Source organism: Colias philodice, chromosome 10 (genome assembly GCF_061535455.1).
Source record: "Colias philodice isolate Cphi_HAF_F1 chromosome 10, ilColPhil1 Martin Lab GWU primary, whole genome shotgun sequence".
Taxonomy (NCBI): domain Eukaryota; kingdom Metazoa; phylum Arthropoda; class Insecta; order Lepidoptera; family Pieridae; genus Colias; species Colias philodice.
In genome coordinates, this window is record NC_143095.1 from 7,706,039 (window position 1) to 7,718,217 (window position 12,179).

Genomic DNA, 12,179 nt, shown 5'->3' on the forward strand with positions numbered 1-12,179 from the left:
ATGGGGTTATATAACGAAAACCAGAACGGCTATATAATGTGTGTTAACATCTTTGTGTGCGTGAATGCCAAATGGCTGGTCACTGGTCATGTCATTTGCGAATTTGCACACTCCCATTGTGCGACTTTACTCGTTTCTGTTAACGTGCGAAAGTAGATATTTGAAAATATCTAGCTCTACATATTTTGTAATATAAAATGATACTGTAAACTGTTAGAACATACGTAGTTAGGTATGTTAGGATTCTTTTCCATAATGCATTTCTTATTTATAAGATAAAATAGTGTTAAACTAATGCAGATATATTAAATATCAAAAACAAAGTAACAAACTATGACGTTATTTCTAGTTCATGTTCTACACGGTGACAAAGCGGATTCATTAGAAAAGTTAAAAATTATTTTAACACTGTAGTTATTGCAATATAAAAATTGTCACATTTGAAACCTGACTTGTTTCGTAGCTCGGACGTGTGTTGAATATATTTTAAAAGCTATTCAAAGCATCTTGTTTATTTCACGGTCTAATACAAATTTGCATTGCGAGTGCAAGATCATTATGTGGCCCGCTTCATGCATAATATATTCTTGTTTTGTTGAATAATATACATTACGAATCGGATAATTTATCTCATACAAAGTAGAGATAAATACAAAACTTGTTTTTAAACGTCTTGCGAACGAAAGAAGTTGCAAACAGATTTGATATTATGAGAAAAATAATATCATTAAATATGTCTACACTAAATGAATAAAAGTCGCTATATTTGTAACACGATCTGTGTGTTTGTTTACGAACAGTGCACTTGGCCCGATGCAATGTAATAAATATAGGTAAATATAATGATAGAGCGAACTTGTCATTTTCTTTAATGCTATTCAGTTTGCAGAGAGCTATTTGCCTCACAAACAATATCTAGCTAATGGCTCATTTGAAAATTATTTGTTATTCTTTCTTGTATTTGACCGTCCCACACGGAAGCCCCTGTCAGAAGCATTGTTCCCAAGAACCAGTTTTTTCAAATCGTCTGTTGGTGCCAAAATCTTTTATACGTCAGTAAACATATTGTACAAGTAGTGCCCCAGGATACATCCAACAATAGAACATTATTGCAACTCTTTAAATCCCTAGAAATAAAAAAAAATACTCTATTTACTTTCACATCCCCATTCAAATGTTCTAATTAGATGCCTTCAGGGCAGAGGATTTGCATTTACGGATCTGCAATTTAAAGTTCACGCACTGTAATGAAAACAATCAAGAATCGTGTGCAGTTTGCATGTTATAACAGCTATACAGTATTAATTCATTTGCCATTCACTTAGTAACAAATCATCCCCAGTGAATGCAATATCATGTCTTCTTAGGTCATACAACGCGTGCTCTGCATTTGAATGCTATCAGCGATCTTTGATGCTATCGACCGCGCTCGTAGCTGGTGTCAAATACGTTATAAGATCGAGAAATCGATACTCTGTGGGAATATCGCAGAAACGAGTAAGGGCAGTTGAAATTAAAAATGATTTCGATCGCCGTAGGTACGAGGAATGCGTGCGCGTGGTTGCAGAAATAGATCCATTGTTGCCATCATTGATATGTCAAGAAAGGGTTAGCTAAGCCCCCGAATACATGTGTCAAAACTTACTAAATAAATGCGCGTGATTTTTAATGTTTGACAATTTGACAGCTTTATAGTTTATACACATCAAATCCGACAAAACGTTTATCGTAAAAAAATATAATGCGATTATTTTTAAAGAGTCTCATTTGTGGCTGAAATATCTCGTTTTATGGTCGCTAATACTCTAGATCCAAAATCTTTGAATACTGGTCAAAAGTCTCCCACTTCTAACAGTCTAAAACGTTTTCTCATGAACTTGAAAGAACTTCAAAATATTATTAATAGCGGTGCGCCTATTTTCGTTAAACTGGTTTTGCAATACGGAAGCTTAGTTATAAAGATTCCAGTTTTCTTATAAAATACACAAACGGCTCGAGTAACATCTGTCAGCTCCGTTTTGTCAAATTTATTTTGTCGGCATCTCCTTTTGTTATTTCTATAGAGCTGCCAACGTTTTCTTGATCGCTACGTCACTCTTGGCCCATGCTCATTGTTTGAATGTCAAAATCCTTTGCGTGATACAGTTTAGATTTCGAAGGGTATTTTTGGGGTCTTTAAAAGATAACAGAATCGAGAGTCTTGATAATGCCTTTATTTTCGCAAATTTCGCTATATGGATTTTATTTTGTAGCGAAAGTGTAAAACTATATTTGGTAACAAATAAAACTATTCTTTACCTTTAATTGTCATCAAACATGGACCAATTTCACGTCTATTATGCAGATTTACATTCAGTTTCTGTGAAAGATAAGTTAATTAAATGCCTGTAAAGCTGATAGGAATTTCCGACTGGATAAAGCAAACAGTGTAATGGTTGTTGAAATTTGTGATACTCGTTCGTTGAGTTAAAACAGCCCTCTCGTTTGTTTTACTTCGTGTTAAAACAACATTGAACTACTCTGCATTCTATTCCAACGAAAATGTAATCAGCATATTTTGTTAAAATAAAGCTTGTCGTAAAAGTAACTGCACACAAATTATAAACATGTCAAACAATTTTATACAAAAAATGTACGAAACAAGAAAAAATGCAAAAATAAGACGTTTCTAAGTCTACACCCTCTTATTTTTGGGTGTCACCCTTTGCAATTTCGCCAATGACAGGACCTTGTGTATTTTTATGTTGAGCCCCATCCCAAGTAAGAAATACATAAAAATAAAATATCCAAGGGTTGTATGCCCTACTTAATAATTCTTACTGAATCCCTGGTCGTGTTCCCAAACCTCAGTGAATTGACTTTATTTTTTTTTGTGTTCTTTTTTTGCGCAATTCCTGTTTCAAATTGTGCCTCGAATAGTATGACCAAGTTGCGTTTTAGAATATCAAATTATAATTGTTTATAAAAAATAAAGTTTCATACTTAGATGTTTTTCTTGTATTAACCATCTCGTTTTTAAATGTACCTATATCTCATTATATTATTTTATTTACCTTTACAAAATTTAGGCACAAAAGAAAACGTCTGTCTCTATTAGCCTGAGGTCACATCTAAAATCCCCAATCTTTGAGATTTTGTTTATTATAATACGTACCTATTAACATTCTTTTGTTTGCGTTCATCTTTTGCTTCGAATGCTGTTTCTAAAACGGTAAGTACGTATTATTTTTTATGAAATATGAATACATTAAGAAATGCAGGGACTAATCATCTCCCTTCGTCATAGACCTCATGTCTTGTAAGTTAAAATTTATTATTACTGGATATGAATAGATAACACTTCACCGGCTTTGACAATGAAGATTATCTTTTAAATACATTTTAATTGGACCCCTACCTTGAACATTTTGTTCGCTAGCGTTTTTATCATCGTGACCTTTGAGTTTGTCACGCATAACTAATGTAAAATTGACTGGCGTGTCATTTTTACGATGGATTAGAAATTATTTTAGTATTTGTTTGGTCGCATTGTTATATTGGATTAGCTCCACAAGTCCACAGCTTATTCCTCTTGGTACTTTTGTTAAGGAAATATTGTGGTCATAGTTGTTACTTGTTACAATTATTGTATGTCACAATGATTTTTTTTAGTAGATAAGTGGTACCTAGCAAGATGCAAACAATTATTCTCCATATTATAATCCCTAAGACAACGGAAGTAGCTTTCAGTACCAATACTTCCTTATAATTATTATCACTTTATTATATTACATAATGTAGAGTCAAGTAGTAAACTTTGGTAGGAATTTATTTTGTTCTTGCGAAAATCCTTAAAAAAAATCAACCCTTATATATTAGTTTTAAATCACATCCCCACTCACACTTTATGACGCTTGCACCTGTGACCTCAAAATATTGCACTAATAATAAACACGACCTCGTTAAACATAAACTAATAAAGCGACTATAACAAAACATATTATAATAGATAGATAAAGATGATTAGTATTAAGACTAATCACTACTCAAGTACATTTATTTAAACACGTGTGAAACGTCAGCTTAATTTTTCTGAGTGACCCGACAAACGTTGTTCTCCCCACCTACCATACTCCCTTGCCACTTAGGGGTATGAAAAATAATATATGCTCGCCAATTCTCAGACCCTATGCACACAAAATTTCATTAAAAACGGTGAATTCATCTCGGAAATGTGTAGCAAACACCGAGACATAACAATTTTAACAAGAGATTTAAATCAAACTTCGTAAAGGATCAGTGACAATCCAAAGATTTAATGGGTTTATTTAAAGCGTTTTTTTTTTTCTCTCTCTCTCTCAACTACATAATATAATGTTATATGTAGCTCTGATAGTCACATAACGCGAGATTCTAGACGATAACACTTGCGTGTCACCACGGCAGTGAGATTACTCGTATTATGGGGGCGTACCGTAATAACGATTTCTGGGCATAGGCATGGCCGGCAAATGGTATCATTATAGCGACTGAAATAGACGTGGCAAAATAAAATTCATTTTATGAGCTGGTAACGGTTGTGGTCATTTTTGTTTTGATGGTATTTTCTAGTAATGGGTATAGTATAATAGGATAGCAACTGCAATCGGTTCAGTTATCGATAAAATCTACGTCAACATTCAAGATAGATCGAACAGCAAAAGTATCTCTACTAATATTTAGGAGAAACATTCAATAACTGTAAAGATATAGTTTTTTTGTATGTAATGGATAATTCAAAAAAGTACTGAGCCAATTAAAATTATAAAAATGGAAACTACATTATTCCTTGGTAAAACAGGCCTGGGCAGAGTTTAAACTCTAGCTTAAGCGAGTGGATGGTAATTTATGGAGACAGAGTTGTTATGGTTTACTAATAATTTAATATCTTACCGATTTTTTTATAACTAAAATACTATAATTTTTCATCAATACAGAAAGGATTTAAAGCACAGGTTGGTATTTTTCCAGCCGTAGCAGAAGCAATCACGCGTTACGGACGGCCCAGCGACGCTTCCATCACACATCGATTCACCTAACAACCAATATTGATTTTTGTACCCCTCGTCACACAAGTTGTGCAGTTAAAATTTATATACGACACTTAGAAAACTCAGACGATCATTATCAAAACTAGTTGTCACAAAATATGTGTGATTCAGAACTCTATAATAAACTTTTTATAATTACATAATAGATATTGTCTTACCTAATTGAATTCATAATTTTCCAAATAATGCAATGTATTTAATAATTTTTGAATTTATTAAAATTAGTTAGCCGAGTTTGATAAAATTGTTAAAAAGCCGGCAAATGAGCTTGTGTAAAGATCTCTTCAAATGCCTACATTTTCAGGACAAAGAAGGATTTACAAAGAAAGAAAGGATGAGATTTAGCCATTTAGGATAAGTTACGAGTGACCAGAAAGTAAATAAAAATTTATATTGTTATTTTTGTTCATGAATTCTGTCTTAATTCTTTTATCTTTCACTTCCTAACACAAACATTGAATTCCGAGTCTTATTAAGCTTTAATTCAACTTATATCGTGGAGGGCCACAGAACACGTGTCGATGTCATTATAATGTCAATAGAGGGCGATTCCCTCCCCCAGTGAGGGCATCTGATTCATTATAACTACATCCAAACTGTATTCTGATATTGATTGATTTTATATGACGCGAACGACAACTTTATTGTAAGGGTAACTAGTGATTTGAAAAAAATGAAAATATTCTGTCTTATCTAACTTGTAGGATCAAAATTCATACTAAATAGACATTCTGGATTAATTTCTATTAACGAATAGTGGTGGTGATTAGCTGAGATTTTCGCCTTATATAAAACAAACAACTTACGGTATGTATCAAATAATTCGTCTTTAAAGGTTTATATTAGGTTTAATAGTTGGCTATTAATAACCCCTATAAAATCAAAATACAGACCTAAAGAACTACCAGATAAAATACAAAGACTAGACCTGCAGAAATTTAACAACAAAACGAATACAATATCATCGAGTTGAGTCTTGACCCACTGAGGTGGATCACGTTCTTTGTCTCGTTACTAAGCCTCAGTAGATTGTTGGTTGACACTTTCACAATATATAATTACATATTGTATAGCTCATCTGCAATAATGTCGTTTTCAACAAAATAGATAACACCAGAAAAAGAGTATTAACTCATTTCTTTCCGGATCTACTGCTTTGGATAAACGAGTAGCAAAAATGAAATAGTACGTACCTATTTTCAAAAATAAATTCATTTATCAAGTGTTACAAAAAAGCTCATCGTCAAAGCCTTAAGATGGGAAGAATAAAAGTTGTAGAAGTAAACTTTTATAGTAGCTACACAAAGTTTTATAAGCCAACGAACCACTAAACAAATTGCACTAATCTAATTATAATAACCCTCTTACCGTAGCAATGCATTATTCTGCTCCTCGTGTCGGGTTTCGCAAACTCCTCTCAAGCTCATACATTTCATAGAGCGTAATATCGCAGTTTCGTAAATTTTGTACCGTTCTTACCTCTTACGGAGGTTGTATGTTATCCCGGCAAGTTTTCGACTCGCTATCAACTTGTTTAAGTTATATTGGTACAAGCTTTGAGTGCAGACACGAGCACTCAGCTAGGCTACCACTTTATTTTAGTAGTTTGTTAACTTATAGGTTAAGTTTTGCAGAATTTTATTCAACAAATTTTAGACTGATATGGGTCAAATGGATTGGAGTAGTTATTATATATCCCAATGTGTGGATGTCGATGTTTAGCAATGAGAAATGTCATTCATGCTTGAACGAATATCCTGTGTCTTCAATGTTATACTTGTATCAAGTGAACAAAAGTTTTAATTTTGCATAATACATTTGTTTACCAATCATAAAGTAGATGCAGTTAAATTAAATACTAGGTATTATACAATTATACGTGGTTTTAAACATAGATGTTAACGTTGACGATGGTTAAGCATCACGCTCATACCCAATAACTTTCTGTCATAGTGAAAGCAGAAATAAATAGAGGTGAACATGTTATTTAATGGAAATCGACATATTGCCATTGCCATTGCCATCGACATAATATATGAATCCAATGGCTCCTTGACTAGTCCTAGACAGCGATCTTCTTGCATAAATTACTCATACGAACGACGAACGATACGTCGACGTACGATACGACGAACACGTAGCTAAATTATTGTTTAAAATTTTAAACAATTTAGCTACATGTTCGTCAAAAATTTGTATGTGTGGGTATAGTTATAGGTATACCTAGCTGTTATGACCCAAAAATGCTAAATAAAAATAAAAAAATCTACGGTAGACTGCATATTTAGAACTACAATTTTCTACACACCATATGTCACAATTCGTTCTGGTAAACTTACCCCAATAAACCCTTCAATTTAATGCATGCAATTAATTTGAATATCGGTTTGTTTTATTCCCTTATACATTTGTGGGTAGGAAAAGAGACAATTGTTTATTACGATAATATAGCTACGCAAAAAGACTCTTGATGCTTTAAGTGGTCTAATTATCTTGATATTTGTAGTAGGTACAAAACTATTTTATTCACAGAACATATAAAGAGAGGTTTATATGTTCTGTGATTTTATTCATATTTTTGTTAGGTTTACATATAACCCCAATTTACTTTAAAAGTCAGTCTAATAAATTTAGACCACCCCGTTGATTGGCGCCGTCTCTACAGATATCAATCTGTAATTCCGAACCCACGTGTTCCATTCCTATAAAATATATTATACGGTGTTTTAGTTAAACAAAATGCAAGGGATCAATGGGACACACGCCACAAAGTTTTTTAAGCTACGTTTGAAATAAATAGATAAAAGTTAAGGTGCAAGTTTTCAAATTTCAAACATCTTTCTAGCTTGAAAGTGTATGATGAATACATGAACACATGACAAGGATAATATTATGTTATATAACTGTTTTTTCCCTCTCAATGGAAATTTAATGAAATTTGACATTAACATGAAGAGAGCTAACGATCATAATAAAAGGACATATTGTTTAAAGAGTTGATGGTTGATGTTTTGCCAAGAGAAAGTTCCTAACTAGCGAGCTATACGAGTGGGGAAAGTTTCCGCAGAAATTATCAATTTCACCATAACATCCTACATCGCAAACAATGATAGGGGCAGAGTTCACATTTCCTGATTCTCAATACAATAGCCTTCATTCTGCATTCTTTATACAGGGACGGTAAGCGGATGGTCGCGTATTTCCTTTCATTTAAAGAATAATTTAAGGAAAGAGAATATATAGGTACGATATAATTGTAAATAATAATTATTTCTTCCGTATTCCAATTTAAGTCAAGTATATGTATATAAGATGTATATATTATGTATATACGTTGCTACTTAGGGATGTTAAAGTGTACTTCAAAATTAAAGAGTTCTTCAAACACCCCCATATGCACCCCTATAATCTATTCACATATAAATTACATATTTTCCCAACTAACTAAAAAACATCAAACGCATCCCTGAGTCTGAGCATGTCTTTATAATCAACCCTCTCGTGAGAAATTGCTGCGATTACTATCAAAAAGGTAATAATCGAATTATAAGTCGATAATCGTAATTCCGCCTGAACGATTTCGTACGCTCATAAATAAATTCAATAATCGAATGATCAAAACCGCTCGTTCGTGACTAATACCGGTGATGATCTTAGAAAAGCAACTCGTAAATTTTGTCGGTTTTGGGTCATAAAGTAATCGGGCCCGACCATAGTGTCAAGTAGTGAAATGAATTATGTAACCAGGGTGACAGACAATTATAGCAAGGGATGCACATTGCACAATGCTATGTTCACTCGATATTGTAAAAGGAAAAGAAAGTAGCCATTGTAACTTATCTAGCTGATTTCATAGAAATGAAGAGGCACTCGTCATTTTTGTTATTATATTCTGAAATATTTCAGCGATGTTAACTTTTTTTATAAATAATCTTGATACTGTTTTTTATCTTTTTAATAATAACAGTTGTAAATCTTTTATTATTTATAAATCAACCAATAATTTAGCTGAAAAGTACACACAGATATAAGCATACCAAATTTTGGCAAGTGTTTAGATATTTCTATTGCGGTGAAGCGTTTGTTTACACAATTTACGAAACATAAATAGTTTTTATATTGACGTCACACGGCGATAATTCAAAAAACAAATTGTGTAGGTATCACTTAATAACTGCCTAATATTGGGCTATTTTTGCTGAAAAATCTGTAAAATTCTGGTGTAAGATCGGATGTTTTCACGTATACAATATACCTACCTACCTACGTTATTGAAAAGTGTGGATGGCTTATGTAAGTTCGCAAAACCAAAGAAATAGGTCGCAGCCTTAGCTCAAGGTAGTTTAAACTGGAGCAGTGTAAAAATTTTAACGTTATCGTGTTGTTTCAATTTAATGGGAGAAGTATGCAGATTGATAGAGCTTCATTAATGTAAATTGAAATGGGAATTAAACTTTTTTAACATAACTTTTCCATTGTTTTATGTATTTAACATCATATTTGCAATGTTTTGTGCAGTCTATAACCATACTTTGTAATATTCGACGTGCTTAATATTTTTGTTAGGTACTAATTATTCGCTCATCGTGATATACTTTTCTTTTCAGACATTCTTGATGATGTACTTTTAATTGTTATATTATACTTTGTTTCAGGTAATCTTCAATAGAAAGGTGGTACAGGAATTAGCGATAGAATTACATAAAGAGTGATTTACCATAACAGACTAGTTGTTATTACTATAGAAATTTTAATTGATAATGTGTAGTGGTTCTTACCATTAATTCATATTAATATATATAAATATCTATATAAATAAACAATAAAATCAATAAAACGACTGTGAAGTAAATTCTTATAGTAGTAATGAAGCAATATTACATCCATCGAGTAAACGTTTGCTTGTAAAGTTTTTATTATCTATATCAGTGTCACGTTTCCATTATTTTTTCTAATTTACATAGCATACCACCACCTACATAAAACAATCGTATTTTGTAATAATTTAATACTATGTAGGAAGTAAGACAAGGTAAGGTGAAACAATTTTACATTTTAGAAGCAGTTATGACCAATATAAGAAATAGCATTGATAGTTGATACCAACTGCCTACGCAAAGGTTAATTTTAATTATGATAAATTACTGTAAATTTGTACATATTATTGTGGTAAGTTTCCGCATATAGGTACCTAAATATTGTTTTTTTAATAATATTTTTGTATAAAACTACTATAGACTTTTTTGTTAAATAACTATGAATACTTTCAACCGTTTTCAATATAGTATCTACCTAATTAAATATATTATTTTTATGGACCTGGATTAAGATAATAAGTTATGTAGGCGTAAAAGCATTACCGATTTACCATGTTAATGAGGGTCCAAATAAGATTTCGACTTTTTATACAAATGATATTCAAAATATAAACTAACCTAGTTAACTGTTTATAGTACATAATTAAATTGTATATCTGTTCAATTGAATAACCTATAACCATGTAGTTAAGTGCCAACAGGATATTTTGTAACATTATGTAAGGACCCTACTTTCTCTGCTCTATTAAGAGCAAATGCAAATTATAAGCTTTATTAAAACTATAAACTGGCCACAGATACCTAATAGCAATTCAGACGAGAAAAATGATGATATCATAAAAGATGATTAAATGATTACCGAAACCTAAGCCCTCGAGATTTGAAGATAGTTTTACTACAGATGTAGAGCCCATATTATGTGAATCTTTCCAAACTATTTGAATGAAACCTTTTTATCATTCTCCTAATAAATGATTCAGTACCAACAAAATATTGGGAAACAAAATACCATCAAGTAGATTTTCTCCAAACTGAACTTATAAAAAGGGTAACATCGGTCAAACAATAGAAAGTATTTTAACTAAGAATTTCCAGGGACAAAATTGGAAGACAAGATATCGGGAATGAGGAGTCGGGACCGGTCTCATCCCGGTTCCCGATTATAGATGTGGGAGGACGGCATTCTCAAAAAGTAATGATAAATCATTAGCTCGTACGTATGAGACTGGTTTCAAGGGAATGGTGTAAGGACATTCAAACTTCATCAAGCGAATGTTTGAGCATCTTATTGCCAAACAATTGAACCATTTAAAATTAGCAATTGATTAATTATTACTAATTTTAAAATGTTTAAGTATGTTGAGCTCCGGATAACCTATTTTCAAAATAGTATTGTTAATAAATAACATGTGTATTGAAATTATTTTCTTGTGCACGCTTTTGAAATGAAGAAGTTACTTTGCCGTCATATTATTCCACTTTGTATAAAATAAATATAATATTTGTACCCTATTTTATATCAGATAAAATTTTATATAATCCAGGTTTCAAACTCTATATATACCGTCAAGTAGTCTAGATAGTGTAAGCTTAGAATCATAGTGGTTCCGCTAAAACAGATTGAGGGAACCATAATTTTATTAAAGGCGATGGAACTTGCAATAAATTGGCTGGTGAATAAAATGGTAACCAGAATATCGTGCCTGATGCCACGATAAGACTTGCACGACTCAACGGGATTGCAGTATGGATAACATAGCTGCTTTGGCTAAGACGGATTACTTATTTCCTTAATAATTAATTTTAATATACTCGCAAGTGAAACCTGTTTAAATATGTTTGATAATTTTTAGTTTTATTTTACTTCGTACTATTTTTTACAACGGATAAATCAGTTAATTTAGGTGTTTAAAATATTAATGAGCGATTAAAAATAATTTCACGGATACTGATCAAGTCCAGGAAAACTTGCAATGAGCTTGTCTCTACGTACACAATAATAAAGTGCGTCTTATTTTCACCTGATAACGGAAATAGAATCCAAGATTTTGTTAATAAAACTGATAAACACGCCGTGTTGTAAACAAAAACCAATATGAAAAATACATTAGCAAATGGAAAAACATTCGACGAAATAACCGGTTTCGTTTTACCATACAACTTCTTTTAATTATCAGTCTTTGTAATTAAATGTGCTTCATTCTAATCAGTTAAGTTGCCAAGCTAATTACACTCCCCTTTTTAAGGCGCGGCCGCTGTTGCTACTTAAAAACTAATAATAAAAGCAAACATT

General features: G+C 32.1%; 1 protein-coding gene across 1 annotated transcript in view; it reads left to right on the forward strand.

Annotated features, from left to right (window-relative positions):
- The window catches only part of CenG1A (Centaurin gamma 1A), a 138,784-nt gene that overhangs the window by 64,512 nt on the left and 62,093 nt on the right, over nucleotides 1-12,179 (forward strand). The gene's annotated exons all lie outside the window — the stretch shown is intronic.